Here is a 24831-nt window from a genome sequence, read left to right as displayed (position 1 = left end):
TTTCTCCATCACTTCTATTTAATTGGCTCCACAGGATGAAGAGACACTCTTACGTTCTCTTACAGACCCCTATATTCCCTCATATAGCAACCGAAGACACTAATAACTCCATCTAATGACAGAGTGAGTGATCCCTGCTAAGGGCAATGGCTGGGTTTATTTATGTCAGCCAAGGGCTGGGTTTATTTATGTCACCTGCTTTGCTCCATGCAGTGCTCCAGCCAGCTCCACTTGGCTTTTTTTAGCAAGCACATTTCATTTTTCACTCCCCACTGTCATCCCCTTCCCCGTCTCATTCAGAAACTTCACCCACTCCTTCTATCACAGCCCGTCCCTCTGCTACCCTGTGATATAAATCAGCATTAATTCTGCTGGGAAAATCCTCTAAATCACTCATTGTCCTCATTATTATTATTTATCTTAGCCTGGAGGTGACACATGCAAACCAAAGCTCTTCTGTTCCACTCGCAAGGGTTTTAATGGGCTCACGGGCTTGGCAACCCAACTGCAACACCTTACGCAGACTTTCCTAATGGAAACGGTTCTGCATCCCTCAGTCTGGGTCCATGGGTCCTCTGTGGGATGTCTCAGAGCCTGGCCTAACTGCTCCCTTCGTGGATAGGGTTGGGATGAGGCACTTGGAGACACATCTCCCTGCAAGCACTTAGGGATCACTGTTGCAAAAGCACTGTCTGTGTGATGGAATCTCCTAATTAACACTTAATATATGTGTATGTCTATATATATGTGTATATATATGTATATACATGAATGTGTGTATATGTACATATATATATGCATGCCCTTGGTCATTGTGCCTTGTAGTAAGTGTGGGTAAAGCCCTTCCCAAATCTTTGTTTGCAAAGCCAAGCCATCAATCAATCAATGAATCGTCTATGTATATAATACATGTATATATATAAAACTTGTTATCTATACACAAGGAAGGCCACACAGACAACTTTTGTCAGGGATTTTAGGAGTGGTTAAGCTGGCAAGTGTTAATAATTGTTTTCCCCTCTCATTTAGCTCATAAACTGAAGGAGTTCAAGCTCTGTAGTGCAGCAAAACCAAGCAACCAACTCAGCCTTTTTCCTCCTCTGCTTCTCCTGATCAGGAAAGATGTAAGAAAGAAACTGAAACAGAACGAGGTAGAAGCCAACTCGCCTTCCTGGAACAAACCCAGGCACAGGAGCCAATGTGGCAGCTTCTGGTCCCCACATTGCATCTGTACCGATGGCACACAACCTAAAAAGCCAGCTCTCCCCTTCCCTGATGCCGACCACACTGCATCTCCCCACCCTCACATCTCCATACGCTGTATTTTCCAGTCCACCTCCCCTGTGCCGTGTCAGGACAGCACCAGCCCTGCGCAGCCGGAATGGTGTGAGCTGACCTCCACGCTCCCCGCCAGGAGCAATAATGCATGGCAATATCGATCCTCGCACTTGTCACTCCGGATGGATGTGCCACCGCTGAATCCCTAACCTTTAGCTGTGCCTGCAGTCTGTAAGCTCCCACCCTCTCCTCCCGCCGGGCAGCGAACACCATGTCCAACAGCCTATTAGCAGGAGAACAGCCTGTCCCCTGTCAAAACACACGAGGTGCCACGGTCCCCATGGGAATGCAGGCAGCTGCTGACAGCACTCTGGCTCTGCCTGCCTGCCTCTCCTGCCTGCACTGCTGCCCTGCCCGCACCCCAAAGCCTGCAGCAGCACCACAGAGCCCGGCTGAAGCACGATGACCCTACAGCTAGCAAAGGGAGAAGGAAAAGCAGCTATCGTCCACTTGCTGGCTTCAGGACCCACTTTCCTTGAGACATAAAGGTGACATCACTGACCTTCATCCTGACAGCCCTCCTCATCACCTCAGGGAAGGTGTTCAGGGTGGGATGCGTACAAGGGGAATGATTTTAGGGTCACACTATATGCCTTTCGAGAGCAAGAGCCTTATTCTTTCCTCTTCTCCATTATAGTTATTTGTAAACTTTAACATCCTGAAATGAGATCAGAAATGTTTTTATAGTTTCTCTGATACAGAGAAAATGATTGCAGATGGAGTTTGTTACCTGCCTTCATCTAAGTGATTTGTATTTAGTAGGCACCCAAAACCCCCATGACAACTTCAACCAGACATTGACTATTTCAGTAGAGACATGACCACACCACACATGAGTCCAGCCTAAACTTGGGTTTAGAGACACCCAGACCCTGGATGCATCCTGAGGGTTCTAAGGCATCCTTGGTAGAACACTGATATTTCTGAGTGTGTAAAATGGGATGCACACAGCCTCAGCTGGGATAAATCTGTTGGCAAGTTCATGTTCACAGTCTGCCTCAAATCACCATTCACAGGAACTGTGAATCTTCAGATTAAACCATTTGCCTGAAGCTTGAAGCAGACCTGCAAGGCAATTCCTTTTCCATATAGCAAATCCCACTCTGCTACACGAGGCTGCTGTGCACCTATATGGTGAAAGCTCATGTCCTGTTGCTCAGACAACCTTTCCATCACTCCAGCCTCTGGACTAGACATCTGCCAGGGCAGTCCCCAGAGCCACACTGTTCACACCACTTCTCCTAAGGTAGGTCTGACACCTTTATGTGGCTCCACCTTTCCTGTCCTGGTCCTAAATAGTCACTTAATAAGTCCAAGTTTACCATATGGTGGGTTAAACCCTGTTAGAGTTGAAACTCCTGCAGTGCTCTCCTCCAGGCTGTGCTCAGTGTGGGAGCTTTCCCAACCAACATCCCTCTGGGATGGAGCACACCAGGTTTAATGTCAACCCAGACCTGATTTTTTCAGTCATTTGTAAGGAATCACATCATCTCTGCGTCACTCAGCTCCCTCCAGTAATAACTTTTGAAATCCATGGGTCCATTTCACTCAACTCAGACTGAAAAAGCCCCAAATGCATTAGGAGTTGGCTGTGTTTGATGGCCATAGGCATCTGGATAGAGGCAAAACTCCAGCCGTGGCTAGAGCTCAGCATGGCCATTAGATGCTGGAAAAGGCACGAGAGATCTTTGAAAGGCTTCAACTTCAGGAAATGTTTCAATCAGAGCTCATACCTTATTATGCACGTGATAATCCAGCCGTGAGACACAGAGCCACGGGAAACCAAAGCTCCATAAGACCTGCTCCCCATGGATCAACTTCAACAAGGAAAAGAACACCATAAATGCCAGTAAAATACAAGAAAATGCCTTTCATAAAGCAGAGACCCCTGGAGCAGGCGCTTCTGATGTATCAGAGATGAGCTTGGGACTGCAAACACCACTGCTAAAACGGAGAGAGACAACAAAGAGGATTTCCACCCAGAGCTAGACAGGATTGTAGGTGCCAAGGTCCACCTGAGTGAGACTGAGATAAAAACCTTTGACAAACTCTACCTGCTCAAAGGATGGCTTGGTTTTAATAACAATTCTTGCCTAGACTGTGGGTTTTTTTAGTCTACTTTTATCCTATTTCTATGGAAGTTGTTACAAGACCAGTAAAAACCCTGCATTCCTATTAAAACACAGTTTCCCTAACTGGGAAGATCCCCCTTTGCTAAAGGAGTAGCTTTGAGCAAGTAGCAAACGGGGTTTGATTAATTTGATCTTGATTACACCTAAAAGACTTATTTTTGGCCAGAGTTCTATTTTGAAGCAAAACAAGTGGAAATTCAGTCAGAACAAAACACTCTGTATTTTTCTAAACACAAATCTTTTGGCAAGCCCAACAATGGAGAAAAGCCACTTTGATTTGTTGTTTTACAGCAAAGAGTTTCATTACAGACCACTTGTACTCAAAAATATCTTTCCATTTTCCTCAAAAATTATTCTCAATGTTTCTTGAATGCAAAATTCAATTCATTTCAAATTAAACAGAAAGTTTTTTGGCCCAAGAATATCGTTTCTTGTTTTCTAATTCATACAGAAAAGCTGTAGCTGTGCTGCTGTTCATTCTCCTGCAAACTGAACCGACACCGTTTCTGTCCCCAAATCCAAAGCCACAGGCTAAATAGCAAAGTCTAACAAACACTTTTGCATGGATTTGAAGCTCAGCTTTAAACGTTACTTGTTCCTCTAGGTTATATGCATGTATGTAAATGTGAACTTAATGAGGGCTGGGGAAGAGGACAAATACTGGCATTTCCATTTAATGTATCACTGATTTGAGGAAGCTTAGAACCATAGAACAGTTAGGATTGGAAAGGACTTTACAATCATCTCGGATGAGCTGTGACCTTCTGTTTCACAGCAAGCTGCAAGTCCCAGCCTTCACTGGGCTGGCAACCTGAGCCAGGAATTCCCTCTGATTTCCTACTCCAACCACTTGATTCCTCCTGCTTCCTTTAGTATTACATTTAACGATCCCTGACATGCTTTTGGCAACCTCCTCGGAGATAATCAGGTTGTAGCGCTTGAGACCAGCTCTGCTCAGATAAAGCAAGACTGAGTGATAAAAACCAGCGATGTATTTGCAGATCAGAGGCAGAGCAGCGGGGAGCACGTTGTGTTTGGGACTTTTGATCAGGAGAGAACGCGCGTTCCTCCTTAGTGCTGTAATACAACAGGCACAAGATTCTTCTCTATCAATTGTCAGGCCGGGGTTAGAGCTGGAGCCTTCAGCCCTGTCTGCAAAGCTCAGCCCCTTCCCTGGTGGATTGGTCACGGCTCCTATTTTCTGCTCTCACAGATATTTCTTAGTGCAAATCGTGCCAAATACCTTCTGTCCTAATAGACCTCAACTCTCTTGCAGCTGCCCTTCAAATCTCAGCCTTCCCAAGGGTTAAACCTGAAAGTTTCACTAGAGAACAGGAAACTTAGAGGGAGGGAAGAGTGGAGGGGGGGGAAGAAAAGAGAACTAAAAAGAAACTAGCAACAACAATATGAACACAAAAACCAAAACCACCCAGTTGCTGGCTCTCAAAGATCTGCACTCCAACTCTATTGATTTCATTACACCTCTGCTGCCTGACCCATTAAGCATGGCTCACTGGTAAGGTGTAGGATACCCAAGTTGCACTTTGTTACCTCCTTAGACATCTCTTGTGCCTGGAGACGTTCAACACCTCCCCAGCTTTGAAACTTCCTTATCTTAGTCACAAATTCACAAAAAGCTCAAAGGGAAAGGAATTTCTGCATCACTCTGCTTGAAAGCACAGCTTCCAGTCTGTGTCTTGACCCAATGGGGTTGATGCTGGCTGGTATTTACCCAACCTTGACCATCAAAGCTTGGCTGTCCCCAGGCCACATCTGTAGATAGCATGAAGGGACTGACACCTCAGATGATCTTTCTGCCCACCTAAAAAAGGCAACTGGTTTGAAATGGTGGTCCCTTGGGCTGCTGCTGACCCTTCACTGACTATGGATGGTCTCACAGCCCTCAGTGATGGGCTCCAGACGTGTTCTCAGAGTTTGGCAATCAAAATACATGCAACAACAGGGTTGCATGCCGCAGCCTTTCCTTATGGAGCAGAGTCCCAGTGAAGGGAAATACAGGGACTGATTTGTCCAGATGCTTTTTCAGAGATATTTTCTTCCACAAAGAACTGGCTCCATTTCTGTGCCTGAATCTTACCCATGTGCTCTGGGGTGTTATTGTCCCTTTACCAAGACACCATGCAAGAAGGTTGGACTCTCTCTGCCCTCGCTACAAGCACAAGGCAGGCGGTTATCAGCACACAGCGCTGCACAGAGAAGCTACAGACCACCTTGCCTCTTCACCACCAGACTCTGACCAAGACTATGGTGATACCCTGATTCCATACATGCGACTTCACGTTATTTGTTAGGCCAAAAAACTTCACCCTTTATCGCTGACAAGACATCCATAAATCCCAAACAAATGTCTATAAGCCTCAAGCTCCACCAAAATGCAGTTTAATGGGGAGAAAAAAGGAGGGGTATGGACAAAACCCAACTGTAGACAAACCCACTGACATTCCCATCAGTGTCCGGCACAACAGCACCCTGCACAGGTTACTCTTGGGTTTGGTACAGACTTGAATAGGGCAGATAATACAGAAGATGCTGCAGATCAGAAGGGAGGCACCAAGGCAGAAGGAAAACCTGAGAAGCACAAGTCTAGCCTAAACGAAGTCCTGCCTTTTCATTCAGGGCTGACATGAAACCAAATGCAATTGTGGTGTCCTGGGTGTTCTAAGGGCTGTAAATCAGAGCCTGCTCAGGGCTGTGGTGAAAACTTCACTGGAGAAAACTCTTCCACATGCAAAAGCACTTTGGAAACACCCACCTCAAGTAGGTCCCATCTTCCAGGGGCAGAAATGGTCTCTTTCCCTATTTTCTTCCCAAGCATCTCTGTATCCTTTCCAATACACCATGCCTTTTCCTGGAAGATGATTAGGTCAGGGGTGTTCCATATAGTGGGTAATTCAGCCTCATGGGTCAATGCACAGATTTTTATCTCAAGTCTGAGTTCCCATCAGCCTGGCAGCTTAAGCTCTGACTACTCATAATGGATGTGCCTTTGCTGGTGTTTCTGCTTGATCCTGCTTTTTACCCAAAGTGAATTGTAGCTATTAGTGAAAAAACAGAGTGAATTTGTCCTGTGGGGATGACTCCGTCCTTTCTGGGGCTGGGTACCTTAATAAAAGGCGCTGGCTAACTGCAGTCTATTGCTTTTGGTTGGAAATATTACCACTGGTAATACCTAAATTGCTACTAACTTCAAAGAACTTGAAGACCTCCTGTAATTCACGTTTACCGCTGCATCTCCCAGGCAATACCAGTGGTGGTTCAGTTTTATTCCTCAGACAGCAGAGAATAAAGAGAACTTTGTGGAAACTGCTCATCATAGCCCAGGATCAGACACTGCGCAGTATTTTTTCCAGGCAGATCTCAGCTATTTCCTTGTTGTCCCCTCTCATTGGAAAGTCTCTCTTTTTCTTCCAATATTTTGGAGCTCCCATTGCTAATCTCACCCAAACCCAAGCAACAGCAAAGCTTTTGGAGCCTAGGGCTGAGGTCTGCAGTGACTTTGGATGGAGGTGACTAGGGCTTGTCACTTAACCTGCTTTAAGTGTGACACCTGCTGTAATCCACCCTGGAACACTCCTGAAGAGACACAGGAGAAATACTTCAGCTGTATTTCCCTCAGACCACAATACATTCCATATGCTCCAACTGTGGAGGAGAAAGGAGCTGGTACGTTGAGTTACCTCTGGTCAATCCATCATTCCCAGCTGGGGGGGGACACAGAGGGAGCTTATCAGTGTTCTCTCTGACTTTCCAGCTGGAAGAAATTTACAGCCAAATGCACACTCCTGTTGCAAAGGGGGGATAAGCCCTCCCCAAACGTGCTTACAAGCCACTGTTGTTATCAGAGGATCAGGGGGCTTTGGATCACCTTTATTGCTGGCCACCAAGGGCTCTTTTCGAGCCTGCTCTGCATGGAAGCCATAAGGAGAACTTCTCCAGCAAGGGGCTATGGTGCTGCTCTTTGAGGAGCAACATCCTCAGCCATCCTCTTGGAAAGCACATTGACAAGATCTAGGTTATCTGTGAGCACACATCTTTCTGCAGACTGCTGACAAGGCAGTTTTAATCCCTTCTCTCCAAAGCCCCCTCTTTGGGAAGTCCATAACCAAAGATCTTTTGCCTGTACATTGCAAACCCACTTTCTGCTAGGGTGTTTTCAGATCCCATAGCCTCATCCCATTGCAGGAGCCATGCAGGAGGTCAGGTGCATCACTATGGGATCCTCTTTGCATGTGCTAAACACTAAATATGGCTGGTACCCAAATGTTTACCTGATCTGTAGCTTCATTGGGCTCTTACTATTGAGCAGGGAGCATTTTATACCTAAAATGGGAGGAGGGACACGAGGATGATCAGGGGCTGGAGCGCCTCCTGTATGAAGACAGGCTGAGAAAGTTGGGGCTGTTCAGCCTGGAGAAGAGAAAGCTGTGTGGAGACATCATAGCAGCTTTCCAGTATCTGAAGGGGGCCTATAAGGATGCTGAGGAGGGACTCTTCATTAGGGACTGTAGTGACAGGACAAGGGGTAACGGGTTCAAACTTAAACAGGGGAAGTTTAGATTGAATATAAGGAGGAAATTCTTTCCTGTTAGGGTGGTGAAGCACTGGAATGGGTTGCCCAGGGAGGTTGTGAATGCTCTATCCCTAGTGGTATTCAAGGCCAGGTTGGACAGAGCCTTGGGTGAGATGGTTTAGTGTGAGGTGTCCCTGCCCATGGCAGTGGGGTTGGAACTTGATGATCTTAAGGTCCTTTCCAACCCAAACTATTCTATGATTCTATGAAATTCATCTTCTGCTTTTGATAGGCTGGCAGCCATCAAACATCCAGCTACAATTTTAGTTCCTGAGATGCTGACAGGAATTTTTATTAAACAAAAGGCAATTTTATAGGCCTTTTATTACTTACCTTTCAGCAGCTTTGCTTCTGCTTCAGGTTTGAAAAGCCATCACTGAGCTCTTGCAGTCCCACCTCTTCCCACAGAGAGGGTGAACTCAGTGGTGGAGAGTCCTCAAGAGCTGTTGGGAAATGGGGACCTACGGAGAGCAGCAAGACAATTAATTGTTATTAAAGCAGTTGACTTAATTATAATCACTTTCATAATCAAGTTAATTATAGTGATAGTATAAGTACTACATAATAATATAATAATCAGGTTAAACAAGGAAGTTCTTTACTGCGAGGGTGGTGAGGCACTGGAACAGGTTGCCCAGAGAAGTGGTAAATGCTCTATCCCTGGTGGTGTTCAAGGCCAGGTTGGATGGGGCTTGGGTGTCCCTGCCCATGGCAGGGGGTTGGAACTGAATGATCTTAAGGTGCTTTCCAACCCAAACAATTCTATGATTCTATAATTACCTTAACATTGATTGTTCATATGTAATTGATGACTATCTAAATAGTTATCTAAAGTACAGACAGACTAGACTATGTTTAAGATGTCTGTGCCTTTATAACTGCTTTTTGCTCCTAAATATAGGACTCCACTAAAACTAAAGAAGAAAAGGGGAAGATTTCATATGTGCTGGTTTTCCTTCAGAACAATTTTTTCTGCATATAATTTTTTCCAGCTCCACAAAAATACCTCACTGCCGATGAGTGTCTGTAGAATAACAAACCGCATCTATACCTGTGCGTGCACATAGCCCCTGATTCCCCCCATAAAACCTGGCCACCATTAAACCAATGTTTGCAACCCAGGCTTTGTGAAAGCCAAATATGAAAATAAAGTGTTCATCATAGAAAGAAAGAAAGTCCGTGAGGAAGCAGATGTAAAACTCAGGCTTTCAATTCACTCTAGCAAATAACCAGTGAAAGAATAATGACTTGAAGGACGCCCGGCCAAACTCCACACTGGCACAACTCCATCAAAGCCGGTGTAGACAGGCCAGCAGCGGATGTTTCCCACTTCGTCAGTTGAACGTGAAGAGTTTATTTTCCAAGTCACCCCTCCTCTTACTCAAATTCCCTGTCATTGATCGACGGGTGTCCCAAAGATGCTGAGTGGAGAAATCTGTTGCGTGCAGAACTGGTACTTTGCTGGAGGAGAACAGAAGGTCTCCAGTCTGAAAATGGCAAAGGGATTTCTTCAAGTGGCTGCCAAAAAAAGAAGATAAAAGGAAAATTAGAAGCTAGAGGCTGCATTTTCTGAGGACACTGCCAGGCTTTTCAAAGGATAATCCCAGCAGATACAACATTACACGACAAAAGTCCCATTGTGGAAACACTGCCAAGTCTTTAAGCATTGGCATTTAATCTCTTGGCAACAACATGAGTCCAACTGTGCTTTTATTTCTGTTTTTTTTTACAGTCACTAACAGCATATTTGCACACATGATAGCAGCAACATATGGTCTGAAGAAGGTTAATTTGCTCTGCAATTAATAGTGGCATGCAAATCCACACACAGCTAACGCAGGCTGAACCAACAGACTGAAAGTCATTGATGTTAGAGCTGAAATATGGAGAGAAGGGGAGTATGTGCCAAGCACCTGACTGTTTCAAGCTGATTTTCTTTCCAGAGCAGCTGATAAAGGCAACAACAGGTTAAATCCAGCTCTATTAAGGCAAAACTCCTCCTAGGATTTTTACAGATGAAATCTTGTGCGATTTGAAAAGAAGTTTTACGGAGCTGGTACCCAAAAAAGGACTCGGGGCAGGATTTTCCCAGGCAGCGGAAAATGAAGCCAGGATCCTCACACAACACCAGGCAGCAGGAGCAAGGATGCACTGCTGGGATGCGAGATGTAGCGAGAGCCTGAGTGGGAAGAAGCCAAGATGGAATGGCTGAAAATGCTGACGGTGCACTCAGAGTTGAGTAAGGAAAGAAACCCCCTTGCTATTATTATATCTAAACCAGTCAAAGTTTGTTAATATACCTATAGAGATAACATTATTGTGGTGCTGTAACTATATTGCGGTGCTATAACAATAGAGTGACTTCGTATACACATAGTCTCTTTTATCTGCGATATATATACACCAAAGAACCAATATCAAGCCTAACTGTGGCTCATTCTCAGCACCCATCACTGCTGATCCTCTGCTCCCTCCCACTGCCTGTCCTACTCTGTCCTGGCTGCTCATCACTGAGCCCCAACCCTCCCATCCAGACAGGAGCCGGTTGTGTGGGATTGTTCACGTGCCATTTTATTTTGCTGCGAGTCATTTTATGAGCAGGCAGGGCTGGATATAGAGAGCTGGGCTTTGAAAACGGGCCCCCCGTGGAGGGAAAGGAGGGAATAAAGCCCTACCCCTCCACGCATCGCACAGGGCTTTTGCCTCGCAGTAAAGCAGCAGGAGTTGGGGAGGAAGGGAGCATAAGGTCACCGGGTTTTGAAGAGGAAGGCTCTACTCACAGGGGGAGGGGGGACACTGCTGCTCTGCCTGGCGATAGGATTTCCTGGGTCTTTTATAATGATGTGGTTGCTCGGGGTTATTTGGCTTTAATGAAGCGGTTCATGTCCGGTTTGCTAATCGCGTTGGAGAGGTGCGGAGCTGCCCCTGGCTCACTTCTCTTCAGCAGAAGATGGGTGTTTTCCATCTTGGTTAAAGGGAAATGAATTGGGTGAGACGATTTAGATGACACAACCACTCACTAGGGGAGGTATGCCAAGTAGTCCTCAGCGAGCCATGGATGCCCACAAAGGCAAAACACACAATTCACCTGACATAGCTGAAATCACTTGTCTTTAGCCTACCAGGACACAGGCAGGCTGATCCTGGGAAAGGACCTGTGTCCCTCAGGACAACAGACATTTTGGGGTTTTCTCAGGCCCCAGTTTCTCGAGTCATGGAGTTACAGGGAAACTCAGCTTTAATTAAAAGAGAAATAGAAGAAATGGGGGAATGGTTCCCAGAGTGATTGCTGGGGAGGCTGGAACAATGTGAAACTTTAAAGCATCAGCAGGTAAGTTCCCCTACTACTGCTATTTTCATTATTATTGCTAATGGCAGTGTGCACTTGCAGCCCAGAAAGCCAACCATACCCTGGGCTGCATCAAAAGGAGCATGACCAGCAGGTCGAAGGAGGTGATCCTGCCCCTCTGCTCTGCTCTTGTGAGACCTCACCTGGAGCATTGTGTGCAGTTCTGGTGTCCTCAACATAAAAAGGACATGGAACTGTTGGAACAAGTCCAGAGGAGGCCACGAGGATGATCAGGGGACTGGAGCACCTCCCGTATGAAGACAGGCTGAGAAAGTTGGGGCTGTTCAGCCTGGAGAAGAGAAGGCTGCGTGGAGACCTCAGAGCAGCCTTTCAGTATCTGAAGGGGGCCTATAGGGATGCTGGAGAGGGACTCTTCATTAGGGACTGTAGTGACAGGACAAGGGGTAACGGGTTAAAACTTAAACAGGGGAGTTTAGATTGGATATAAGGAGGAAATCCTTTACTGTAAGGGTGCTGAGGCACTGGAATGGGTTGCCCAGGGAGGTTGTGAATGCTCCATCCCTGGCAGTGTTCGAGGCCAGGTTGGACGAAGCCTTGGGTGAGATGGTTTAGTGTGAGGTGTCCCTGCCCATGACAGGAGGGTTGGAACTAGATGATCTTACCAACCCTAGATGGTCCTTTCCAACCCTAACTATTCTATGATTCTATGACACCCAGAATGTTTTCAGGTCCTTTCATGATACATCCCGAGTTATAAACTTTGAATGCTCAAATTCACACTCTAGCATTGGGTACCTGGTTCAGCTGCAATGGGAGGTCAGGCTGCCACAGAGGGCTGGGCAAGACCTTCGTGGGAAGCAAATATAACTCTGGATGGGCAGGAGCTCAGGGCCACTAAGAAAAGCTCCCAGAAACCCAGGAATGAGCCTTAGTGGAGGCTTCCACCATCCATACCTACCAGGAGGGAAGTGAAGCAGAATGATTTCCCCAAGCGATGGTTTCGTCACTTAAGAGGATTCCCTGTGTAGCAGCTAATCCAGGCCACGCTACGCAGCATTGAAAGGGTCAGCAAAGACCAGCACCAGAGCACCCAAGGGGAGCACATTCATGTGCATGGCTGCAAACAGGAGTCTCCTGCAGAGATGGCCCCTCTGCCATGCTCTTGCCTATCTCCAAAGTGAAATGGATTAGCAGCTCACTTTCAATCAGGCTGAATTATGAGTGCAGCGATTTGCTGGACGTTTTACATGAACCAGAAGATGTGTTATCTGATGAAAATTGCTTAATTTAATATCCTGGCTTGACAAGCAGTGAACTGTACATCTCCTGGAGAATTTACCAGTGCAGATGATTTTACTTAGCTGAAAGGATTAAGCAATCGGACCCCTTTTCTTCCCCCCAAAACTCACATCAGAAAAGCACCCAGAGAAACTCTGAGGAGCTGGTGGTACCAAGGTTACCAGCACCCTCAGGAAAAACAAAAGGTTGAGGGCTTCCAATCAGAAAACATTGCAGAATTACATGTTTTTTGCCTCTGCCACCCCCAAAAAAAATCAGTTATTGGGAAGGAAAGGTCAAAGTGCCAAGAAGCAGATCAGATCTAGCTCTCAGAGTTGCCTTGAGAACACAGGACACGTCTCTCTACCATATGAAGGCCAAGCTTCAGAGCAGGTTGCTCTAATAGATGGGGTGCCTCTTGGAAGCCATCTACAGGTTGAGGAACCAGTGGCAGGACTCAGTCTCCCATGTTCAGGGTACCTCAGCTTGAATGAGCATGGGCTGATCCCAGCCTCTCTGGGCTCTCTCCTTCCAGCAAACAGTTGTTAGTCCAGCTTTGGACAGAGTCAAATGGGTGGTGGGTGAGGTTGGTCTTCAAAGCAGGTACAAGCTCTCCCTTACCTTACAGTAACAACCTCACAGAGCAGAGTTCTCCAGCAGAGCCAAGTTTTCCTCTGTGGCCCATGAGTAAGAAGCCCAAGGCTATGCTTGTTTTCACAAGGAAACTCTTCCAGGCTGAGCCATAAACCAGGAACCAGGTTTGAAACAACAGCAGTGCAGAGCAGAATTGCTCCTCAAGCCTTTGTAGATTCCTAGGGAAGCAAAAGTCACAGGGAAAGCATCAACTCCCCTGATGTTTCTCCTTAAACCACAGTCTGTAAAGATGGATAAACCTTTCCTACTAACTGCACTGGGGAAAAGAAAACAGATGGACAGCTCTGTGTAAACCAGACCCTGCCAAAGCACATGCCATCAGGCAGCTGGGAGCTGAGGGATCCTGAATTACCAATCTCTCTTGAAGATCTTGCCATAATCTAGTCATATGTATTCCTCACACTTTGGTAGGAGGCTCTTATTGCTCTAGACATAATACACGGATGTAATTATGCAGACTTTATCCATGCTGGCAATCTTATCCAAATTCAAAGCTTTTATTACAAGTGAAGGCTATTATGATTTATGGTTATGTTTTTAAACAGCACATAATTAAGTGGTATCACTTATTGTCATAGGACGTTGTAGAAGCCAAAAGCATAAATGGGTTCAAATAGCAATTAAAGACATTGAAAGCTCCATCAAGGACGATTGCACACAAGGATGCGGATATGATCCATAGCTCAGGAAGTCCTTCAGCTGCAAATTGCCATGAGTTGGAAGGACCACAGGAAGTAACACCAAGAGGCTTGCCATGGTCTTATATCTTGCCCTAAGCATTTGCTGCTGGCACCACTAGAGACAGGATATGGGGCTAGATGCATATTTGATCTAAGCCAGCACATCCATTCTCATATCTACATAGCAAGACCTCTCTATAACAGATCTACTCTTTCCAAAAGGCACCAGGCCAGACAAGCCTAAATTGTGGTTAAGGCCCACAAAATACAGACCTAAAAGCTGTATCTTCTCCTGTATCTAGAGCATTGAGCCAGAACCTCAGGGTAGGAGACTGGCACATCTTCCAGGCTTCAGTCTCCAGAAGTCCTTCAAAAGGGAGTTTTCATTAATGGAATTTTCTATGAATGAGATTAAAACCTTGAAAAACAAATGTTGTTTTCTGGTTGCCCAAGTTGGCAATGCTTTAAATTAAATAAATATCATGGAGAACATCAACATCAGCCCAGTTCATAGAACATGCAACTGAGTTTTCCACACTTGTGGTGATGGCAAGAGTCAGCATAGCCAAAGCGCAAGAGATGAGCTTCAGCCTGAGAAAACAACCTTCCCAGGTGAGCTGTGTCCTCTCTGCTTTTGCAGGATCCATGAAGCAGTTCCCCTTCAAGGGAAAACTCAATGGAGCTTTGGTCTTACCTTGTGGTGATGTTTTTACGTTGTCCCAAGCAAACCCAGTGTCGGAAGATATCAACTTGACAGAGCTGCTCATCGACTTAGTATTACACTAGGGGAAAACCTCTTTCATTTCAATCCAAGTACTTTAAGAATGATCCAGCCAAGCCCTTTGCTGCTCTAAATCGATGCAGCCAGGAATAAATCAAGGGAACAAAGCTTTTTGATACCCATTGAAGAGCTGCTTCTAGAATAACCTATTTCAAAACATGTCCACTGTTAGTGACACTTTGATGTTCATTAAACAGGGCAAAACTTCAGACCTGCTTCCCTTGATCAGTGACCTACAAGGAAGCTCCCAGAGCACGGCATAAATTGGGGTTGTTTTTGCAGGAGCATGGGATGCCAGATAGGTGCTGGAGTCTAATCCCCTTCTATCACAGGGGATCTAAAGCATGATTACAGACAGTAAAGAGTCACTGCAAAGGATGATAAAGATAAAGGTCTAACCATTGCTCTGAAAGTGAAGCAGTAGCTCATAATACTTATATTAAATCAAAGAGGTTCATGTCTGAAGAGATCAAACCTTCACAGGGCAACAAGCACCATTTAAAATGGATCCACATTCCCACAAAAGCAATATAAGCATGCAGCAGCCAGAAACCTGCTGGGACCAACCTTGGTATAGCATCTGATTGGGGCTGGGTGGCAGGGGTTGGAGATCTAACTCACATTAAGGTCATGCATTTAGGCAGAGCCAACAGCTATCTTTGTCCTGGAGGAACAAGGTCTTGATTCACACTCAACAGTGGTTTAAAAACAAGTAAAAGAAAATAAACTCAAATGTACCTGAGCAACCTGGAACTTCATCTTCTTCAAACAAACAGCTGGAAAACGGGGCCGATTACTCAACACTCACCTTTGGCTTAACATTAGCACTGGTGCAGGAGGTAGCACAGATCTATTGCTGCCTATTCTGCATGGTACAAACCCAGGGGTGAACGTTCAGCAGCAGCTGGAGAACAGCACATCTGGAACTTCCCAGCCCTTAGGTCAGGGACTTCTCCAGCCACTACAGAAACTCGTTTGTGTAATAACATCAGGGGCTGAAGTGAAGAAAGCTGGGTCCAAACCTAACAGTGTTCAGGCACCTAATTCCCACTGGTGAAAATTAGGTGCTTAAAAGCCTCCAAGACCTCTGACAGGATCTGCTCAGCCACGTAGAGGCTGTGTTGGGGAACAGAGGGTGAAACCTAACATATTTACAGGCATTTTTTGGAGCTGTAAATGATGGCACAAAATAAAATACAAAGGAAAAAATCTGGCCCCAAGATCCAGGCTTCTGCCCTTCAGCAGGGTTATTTTGCAAGGACACAGAGATGGCATAACCAAAATTAGCTCTTTAACTTGCTCTTAAATGGAAATCAAAAGGAAATCCTGAGAAGTCTCAACATTCAGCCTCTGAAGATTTTCCACCCACTGAACATTTGGCCAGCCCAGGCCTGAAGAGGATTTCTCTGCAGTGTCTTGGGCTGGCTCAAGAAAGCCTTAGCATATAATAAATGCCAGGCTTGTGGGCATGGAGGGGTGGGATTAGCCAGCACCTCCCTGCCCTCAGCCTGGGAGCATGCACATCACATTAGGCAACACTAAAGGGGAGGTGGCAGCCCTGGGGAGGCCACAGCACTTAGTGGCAGGGCAAGCTGGCTGAATCGGAGGGTGGACAACAGCATGGCCAAGGAGGAGCATCTTCCCAGCACTCAAGTGGGGAGGAATGACACACAGGTTGTACTGCAGATGGAAGGCAAAGGGGATGGGACAGGCTTAGGATCAGGCTGGTTTAACTTAACTAAACCATCTTGCTCTGGTTTAGCAGCAAAAAGAGCAGTCTCAGCACAGACTCTATTTAATCAAGCACTTCATAGCCCCATGGGAGACCCAAGCAGGTTTAAGGCACTGGCAAATATACAGACAGACCTCTACGTGATCCAAGACACCATCCTTGAATAGGAAATCGTTTCCCAAATCCCTGCAGCTCCCTGCTTCACTGCTGTAGCTCCCTCACATTGTCACCTCTTGTGTGTCCAGATGCGGCTGAGACACCTTTCCTCTGCTGAGGACATTGCCCCAGCCTGACCTTAGTTGTGTATCCACACCATGAAGGTCCCCCCAGCCCACTGCAGTGGTCCACATTGGTCCCTCCATCCCAATAAAACTTCCTCCTTCTGTCTGAACCCTCTCCAGCACACTTGGGCAAATAACCCCCTCTTACTGGTAACCCAGCTATAACCTAGATGGCCGGACACCACCGTCAGGACACAGCTGCCCCAGAACAGCACACCAAATACTGGAAACTCTTATTTCCCTTGTGCCAGGGAGATTGAGAGGTCTGTTCCATCAGCAGCTGCAAGACAGAAGCACAGACTGGAGAATAAAAGTGTTGGCAGGCAAATGAACACGGCACAGAGCTGGAACATAAGGTACTCTAGAAAAAAGGAATGGTTTAGGCTCATGAGAAGGCAAGGTTCTTCTCAGCTTTCCAGGCAGATTATACTAGCCAGTGCATGTACCATTTATCGCCTTGCCCAGCAATTTACAACCTGTGGGGTTTGCTCTTTTTAACCTAATAAAACACAGTTGGCTTTGCTTGCCTTGCCAGGGTGAAGTCACCAAGCTGGCACAGGTCAATCTGCTTCCTGCCCATGTAGAAGTGTTTATATAGCAGGACAACTTCATTGTAACAAATTTGCTTAGGTAAATGAGCCAGCTAAGATTTCCTATTACTGTCCATTGCAGGGAACCTAAGTGCTTCGATAGTCACAGCTTCAAAGCAACTCCTGAGTGAAAAATCCCTGTTGGGAGAAAGAAAAGAGGAGTTGATTTTGTTTGTGTGGCTGATTTCCTCCTCTATTTCTCATTTAACTTAACACGGGAATGTGTTCAGGTTGCACAAGGTGACTTGCTTAACCATTGAAACACCCTTTCAAAGGCACAGCCTCTGCTCCAAGCAGCCAAGCTGTGTATTCAGCCACTGCTCTCCAGAAATCGATCGTACACAGCCAGATCCCTTCAGCCAAGAATGCAGACCTGTCAAATCTCAGGCACCGAGCAGGAGACACGCAATCTGCTCTGACCCTCTGCTCCCTTCCAGCACAGCCTGGTTCTCCCCTGCTCCCTGACCCCAGGTGCCAGACACAGCCCCACTTCTGTTTGGCTGAGCACCCATGCCTGGTGCTGGGAGTGATTGCAGTGCCAGGGAGCGGCAGGGAGCCTGCATCCTGCTGCTGGAGGGTACCCAGCGCTCAGATGCTTCTCTGGCCACATCTGTCCCCTGGCTCTCTCCTTGTGCCCTTTCCCTCTTTGCTGCCTGACCAAAGCATTGTCTTTTGTGAGGGTGCTGAGGTGCTGGCACTGATTGACAGAGGAAATGGCAAATGCTCCATCCCTGGCAGTGTACAAGGCCAGGCTGGACAAAGCCTTGGGCAATGTGAGCTAACGTGAGGCATCCCTGTCCATGGCAGGGGGTTGGAACTGGATGATCTTCAGCTCCTTTCCAAGCCAAACCATTCTGTGATTCTACAATTCCATGTCAATACTGGAGAAATCCAGGAATGATCCATCTCCAGTTTGTGAGCACTTTCATCCTGGCTTGTGCCGGGTATCGCAGAAGAATGCAGCTGTCTCAGTTCAGGCTCATTTTTGTAAAGCAGGAGAGAAGATAGACTCTTCCCTTTGCTTTTTTTCCCCCCTGATTTATTTATTCATTGCATAACGGCTTGTCCACAAACATCCCAGCTTGGTTAAATCTTTGACATGTAAAACATTCCCAGAAATTCTTGCTGCCATCCAACAAGACAAATGGGGAGGACTTGGCTTTTTTTTTCCCCTTCTTTTTTAAAGGAAAAGACTCCTCACTTTTCTTCTGTTTTCTTCTTTCTGCTGTGACTTTGTCTCTGTCTTTCCCAAAGCAATGCACTCATTTATCAGGCTTGCGAGTTCTTACGCATTGGCAGACGCGGCGGCTTTCCGCTTGGCTCAGGGCTTTCAGCCACCATATGGAACGAGTTGCACGTTTTCACTTCTTATCGGAGTTTAAGATGGAAATATTTCCTTGGTTCTTCTTGGGGTATTTCTGCAATTGCACACATGCTGGGAGCATTTAACCCTGACATTGCTGATGAGTAGCTGTTACTATTAAAATGCCATCAAAGATTGGACTGAAAATCTTTTACAGTGAACTACGCCAGCAGTTTGATTCTGTTCTTGGTTACAAATAGTTCCTTTAATAGCTTTGGAGCTACATGCATATAACAAAGAAGGATCTGGCTAGCTGTCTATTTGTCTGTCTGCTTGTCTCTCTAAAGAGACAATTTTTTTTCTCCCTTTCTGCATATTGATCCAGTTTTGCTGCAGTGCTGTTGTAGCAGCAACGGTCTAAAGAGGTAAGAAAAGCTATTCCCTCTCCACCCTGCCTTTATTAAACTAGATGACAGCTGAAGACAGGCAATTTTTCAGGCACAGATCTTCCACTGCTATGCATCTAGCTGAGGAATTTTCAATCTGTTCCATGCAAAATCATGCATCATACTGAGGGTTTGCTCCATCCGCTCTTTTACGCACAGGCTACCAGTTGGCACAGTCATGGTAAAGTGGAGTGTAAGCCCATCAAAGCCAGGCTCTCTACATTGTGCAATACAAGTATGGTCCTCCAAGATCATAATTCACTAACCTAGGAAGTCCAGAAGATGGTAAGAAAACAAGCCCTGGGGCAGAAATCAGGCTGCCCCAAGCCCCAGTTCACACATCCATAGCTCTGCCATGGAGCCTGAGTAAGATCTTTCCTGCTTTTCCCCTGTGCTGTCTCTCCAGACAGCAGGCCCATTTTCTGTTTGTCTCTTCTGGCTCCACACCCAAGGCATAGGTGTTTCCTCATTAGACATTCAAGCCTAGAAACTCCTGGATGAAACCAGTGATGGATGCTTCCTCAACAGATTTGGGCACATATTAACTTAAAAAGAGTCACAGCAAAATATAGAGACTAAGTAGGACGCAAGACTTGGATCTTAGACCTCAGTGCCTCTTCTTCAAGGTGTTTTTCAAAGAGGTGAGGAACTTCCATAGTTTTCCACAACAAAAGCTAGATTCTGGATCAATTCAGTCCACGTTGCATTTGACAGCTTGCTGAGGCTCAAATACATCATTGGACTCTGTAAAAATAGACTTTTACACTTGTCAGTTCTGCTTTTCTCATTGTATGTGGTTTCTGGACATGTTAAGACTAGTTCCTAGTTATCCCAAAACTTAGTCCATAGTGGTGGAACACAATAGACCTTCAGTGTGAAGGGAACTGAATATGACTTTTAGGCTCAGGAGTACTGCCAGAAGGCTGTAAAGCAATGTTATAAACAGAAAGCTGGTGTCCCTATATCTGAGAGTGGATATCAGCCCTCCATTTGGTTGTTATTGGTGAAGTTTAATGTTTTCTTCCATATTGGCTTTATCCGATTTCTATGGCTGGCCTTAGAGCACTTCACTACAAGTACCATGGTTTTCCCACAAGCTCACCATTAGTCCCATGTTGATTTCCATGTTAAATCCAGTGGTTTCAGTGTTAGCTCCAGCTGCCAGAACTTCACTTTTAATGAACGTAGATCACCATGCATCTCCAAGAGTTGTTAAATCCCTCCTCTGGTTTCCATGGAAATCGTTGCTGATACTAGTCTTTCCTTCTTTTTCTGTGCCTACAGTTAACACAGTGGAAAAAGAAGCACGCGAATCCCTGGTTTTCAGCATTCCTCTCTTTGTAGTGGAAAAACAAATATGTCTAAAAGATTGAGGAAAAAGGGGGAGTCTGATTTCCAAGTCCAGGTCTAAGGTAGCTGGTTGGAGTAGCTGAAGCCACTCTGATGCTGCAACCGCAGCAGGAAGGTGCTGGCTCCCTGCACCTCCTGCTTGCCTTGTATGAGGTGGGAGAGTGGGTGCACAGTTTTCATTTATCCATCCATGTCTGCATGAATCCGGAGACAATGGACCTAGGCAGAACCAGGTCGTCTGGGGCACAAGGCAGAAGATCTGCCCATGACCAAAGACACTGAGGAAGTTACTGGCAGAGGAAGGTTTGAGTAGAGATGGAGTAGATTCACTGAGGGACTAGAAAGCAAGCGCCTACTTCTACCAGCCAACAGGGCACATGCGCCACTTAAGGTGGGTGTAACTGCTCAGCCTCCCTGTTTGGATGGGATCCTCAGCCCTCTATGAATAGCCAAATCTGGGCTAGCCAAAGAAGTTTGCTTCTTTTTCCCTCTCACTAATGAACCTGCGAGAGCACCACAACCACAACCTCCTTGGACACTTGGGCAAAGTCATAGGAAAAAGAACACCAACCCGTTTGCCAACTTTAACCTCCATTACAGGAAGGCCAAATATTTCAAGTGTCTCATTCAACTTCCCATGAGCTTGTCTCCTCCTACACCAGCCTGTTCAGTACAGAGAGGCAGCTGGCCCAAAGGAGAGCTTTGGGTTGAGTTCCTAGCAGGCAAATGACATTTCCCCACCGCGGTAAGCCTGGGAAGGCATTATGGTAGCACTGTCCAAGTCCATTTTTGTCTCATGTTCAAAGGAAACCCTAGATATGTTTTCTAAATTGCTTTCCAGTTCTCTCAGCGAACAGGAGGCTTTGAGAACACATTCTGAAACCCTTCTCTTCATCTCGATGCATCTGCTCTTTTTCGTCTCCATCTGGACAGCAGCGCAGGTACACAGACTAGACCCTGGCCTTTGGCCCACATGGTCCTTCCAAGTCATTTTTGGACATGAAATGCAAAATCTATCCAAAGCTCACTCCGCAAAGGGCTTTTATTTCCATTTGAGTCCACTTCAAGGGTCTGCGATGGGCTTAGTTATGTTATTTTTGTTCCCCTTTCCAAAAGAACAGTCGAGCAATCCAAACTTTGGATTTAGGGAATTACTGGACTGTTGCTGGGAAAAAAAAAAGAGAATAGCAGGAGCTGAGTGTCTTTGCTTGTATCTCTAGAGCTGAGTCTTGTACGTGAGATTAAGTCCTCGCTGCCATTCTCTAATTCAAGATCAGACTCCTGGACTGACTTCAGACAGTTGCATTAGGCAGAACTAAGAGCTGGCACGGCCAAGCAATGCCATTATTCATCCGGTGGGAAAAGCAGAGTGACATTGGCTGGTCGACAGCAGGCACCTCCTGGAGACGAGACGTGACTGCTGCCTCTGAAATGGCACACTCTCTGAGCCGGGACAGGGGTCAAGTTGACACATCCAACACAGGCAATCTACTGCCATTTCTGCAGTTACAATGCAGGAAGGGAAGACATGAAGGAAGAGATGCTCTTGTAAGGAGGAAAGAAGAGATAACTAATGAAGCAGTGTGCCAGACGCTTCAGGAGAGAAAGAAGGAATCACATCTACCAGCAATCTTAAAACAAATCATACCCGTCCAGGAGGAGCATCTCTGCCAGCTTTCCACAAGGATACAAGTTCACAAAGCAGGTGTTTTGGCTTCTTGCAAAGCACTTTGGAAACTCATGGAAGGAACAAGTAAGCTGAAGTGTGGGAAACCAAAGAAGCCAAGGCTTCCTAGCAGGGCAGCACCGCAATGGGTTTGGGAAGAGGATACTAGACTCCTGCTTCACCCTCCTCTGCCAGGTGACAGTGACACTGGGCCCAAGGGGGACAGGGCCACCAGGAGGGCTGGGAACACAGCTCCTCTTCCTCCCAGGAACACTGGCTGGGAAAGGCACCAAGAAGGAAGGGGCTCAGAAGAAGAGGGGGTGAAGCATGTCCATGTGCAGATGAGAAACTTAGAACTGGCTTTTCCAAAGTAAATGCTTGGCCTTCCAAGATTGACATCCTGCCTCCCCAAGCAGCCAGGACATGATTCCTCCCATGTAATGAGCCACCCTTTCCATGCACAAAAACACTTCTCTTTTTCCTCCCTTTTTGGGGCCAGATGGGAAGAAGTTTTCAGTGTTGGATTCAAAATGGCCAATGTCTTTTCCAGTCATGGTAGGTTCTATCATCTCCCTGTGTAGAACACAAAGCCCCTGCCATAACCTAGAATTAGAAAAGAATTTCCTCTTTAAAGACCTTTTTTAACCACTTCCTTTCAGTTTATCCCCCCCTCCTTGAGCTGGAGAGGAGCACAAGAGGAAGGATGAAGCTCGGATTTTAGCAGAGATTAGCAAGATCATATCCAGACTGAACTAATTCTGATCAAGCACCAGTTGGTTGGTTACTTGTTGGCCTGAATTTCACTGGTAGACCCCTTGTCCCTCCGTGTATGGTCCATTTTACAAAGGAGCTGATCACGCGTGACCCTTGTTGACATCCAGGTTGTAAACCAGATTAATCCAAGCACAGCAAGATGGGAGCTACATCCTAGAAAGCTGCTTCTTGTGGTTTCTACAGCCAGCCCTTCCCTTTTCCCTCATGAACTGCCTTTCATGTTCATCTCTGGACACAAGAACCCCCAAAAGCTTTTCACTTTCTCACTCTAAGCAATGGATTTTTTTCTCTCAACTCACTTGGGCCAGCGAGAAAGTTTCCACACATTTTCCCAGGTCTCTTTGAGAACAGAGCAGAGCCATTCATGGAAAGCAATCCTCATCTCCTTGCATGCTGAAATGTTTGCTTTGGAGGGTAGAAGAATATATGTGCCAGTGGGGTGGAAAATGGGGATTAGGTATCTGGTCTCCTGGGTCCACCTCTGTAAAGCAGTTGAGCAGGTGCTGAGCTAAATTCACTGCTGAGAAATGAAAACACACCGTGAGCACGTGCTAGATCAAGCACAAGAACAGTGCTGCTGAAGACACAGTAGTGCAAGCTCAGCATGTGACCAACAATGTTTTCAAGCAAGAAACACCATCATCTTCATCTTCACTTACCTTGTGGCCAGAGACTGGATGGCCTCCTGAGGTCAAGGGATCTAAACCAAATTTTGATGTTAAACATTATGGGCTTTACTGGTCTAAGGCTGGTCTTCAATGTTCTTTACAGAGTCTATCTCCCTCTCATGCATACCTCACCAAGTACAGAGAAACCAGACTGTGTGGCACTTGCCAATGGTCTTGCAAGCCCAAGCCCACATCTGCTGGCAAAGTTCCCCGCTCCATCACCTAGCATGCTTGCCAGTCTCTGTGGATGTTGGTTTGGAAGGGATTTGCCATGAGTACCATGAACAGTAAGAACAGGCAACAGTCAGCAAAGAACTATAGAAGCCAAAGAGTGGCCACATCTGATGAGCCACAAGCCACCCAAATCTCCTGCCTTCCAAACAGGAGGAGGAGGCTGTCTTCTTTTTCACCATCCCTGAGCCATCATCCATGCAACTTCCTGCTAAAGAATCCATCATTTTCTCACACTGGCATGTCCACAGCTATCTTGCGCTTGAAAAAGAGATCCTGGACTGAAAGCCTTCAGCCAAAGCATGATTGTGTCAACGCTGTATGTGCCTCACTGATGCCTCCATCCCAGCAAATTTGGTTGAAGCAGAGATGGTTTAGTTTTGACTGCAGGTTTGACCTAGCGTCCATCAAAGAGAATGGAAAATTTGTTCTTGATTTGCAATGCTACATCAGGATCCTGGGTGTTGAACCACAAAGTCAGCCCTGGGGAAAGCCTGAAGCCAGTCGGTTTCCTTTTGTAGCACTGTATCTCTCTTTCTATTTCTAGTGCACTTTAAAGTACAGGAGGTTGTGTGCTTCTTATCACTTCCAAACAGTGCTCTAACACAAGAAGCAAGCAGCAGACAGGCCATGCCAAAGCATGAGTTAGGAAACAGTCCTAGTCAGGATCTCTTATTATTGTTGCTGTGATTATTACAGTGTTGTTGTTGACTTTGTCTCTGCTTTACAAGCATGCAAATCAGCACCAACAGCAAAGAGAAGAATAGAAATTGCATTTCTGTTGATGCAGCCACTGTTTCCCATTTCTGTTTATCCTTTTGTCTAGGCATACAAGAGGCTCAGAACAGAAACCTGACTCTCTGCCAACTTCATGTCCTCACCCAAAGCCAGTGCATCATCTCACACTGCTGGTGCATCCCTAAAGCCATGCACTTTATCTGTACTTCTGCTGTGGTACTGACCTGCAGTGTCTCTAGGAGCCAAAGGACACGCATGTTGCTTAAAGAAAAACCTGGATGGGTAGCT

General features: G+C 46.2%; 1 long non-coding RNA gene across 1 annotated transcript in view; it reads right to left on the bottom strand.

Moving 5' to 3' along the window:
- Window positions 1-8368: 8368 nt before the first annotated feature.
- Window positions 8369-24831, bottom strand: part of LOC133275613 (uncharacterized) — a 28270-nt gene continuing 11807 nt past the window's right edge. Inside the window, exons 3-4 of the long non-coding RNA XR_009745624.1 lie at window positions 9443-9579; window positions 8369-8522 (exon numbers count right to left, since the gene is read on the bottom strand). This is a non-coding gene — a long non-coding RNA (uncharacterized LOC133275613). The remainder of the gene's footprint in view (window positions 8523-9442; window positions 9580-24831) is intronic.

The sequence above is a fragment of the Pezoporus flaviventris genome, unplaced genomic scaffold (genome assembly GCF_033815535.1).
Source record: "Pezoporus flaviventris isolate CSIRO_AGI_PZ_B2104156 unplaced genomic scaffold, CSIRO_AGI_Pfla_v1 ptg000041l, whole genome shotgun sequence".
NCBI lineage: Eukaryota > Metazoa > Chordata > Aves > Psittaciformes > Psittacidae > Pezoporus > Pezoporus flaviventris.
The sequence above is the reverse complement of the archived record's forward strand: the minus strand, read 5'-3'. Positions and strand labels throughout refer to the sequence as shown.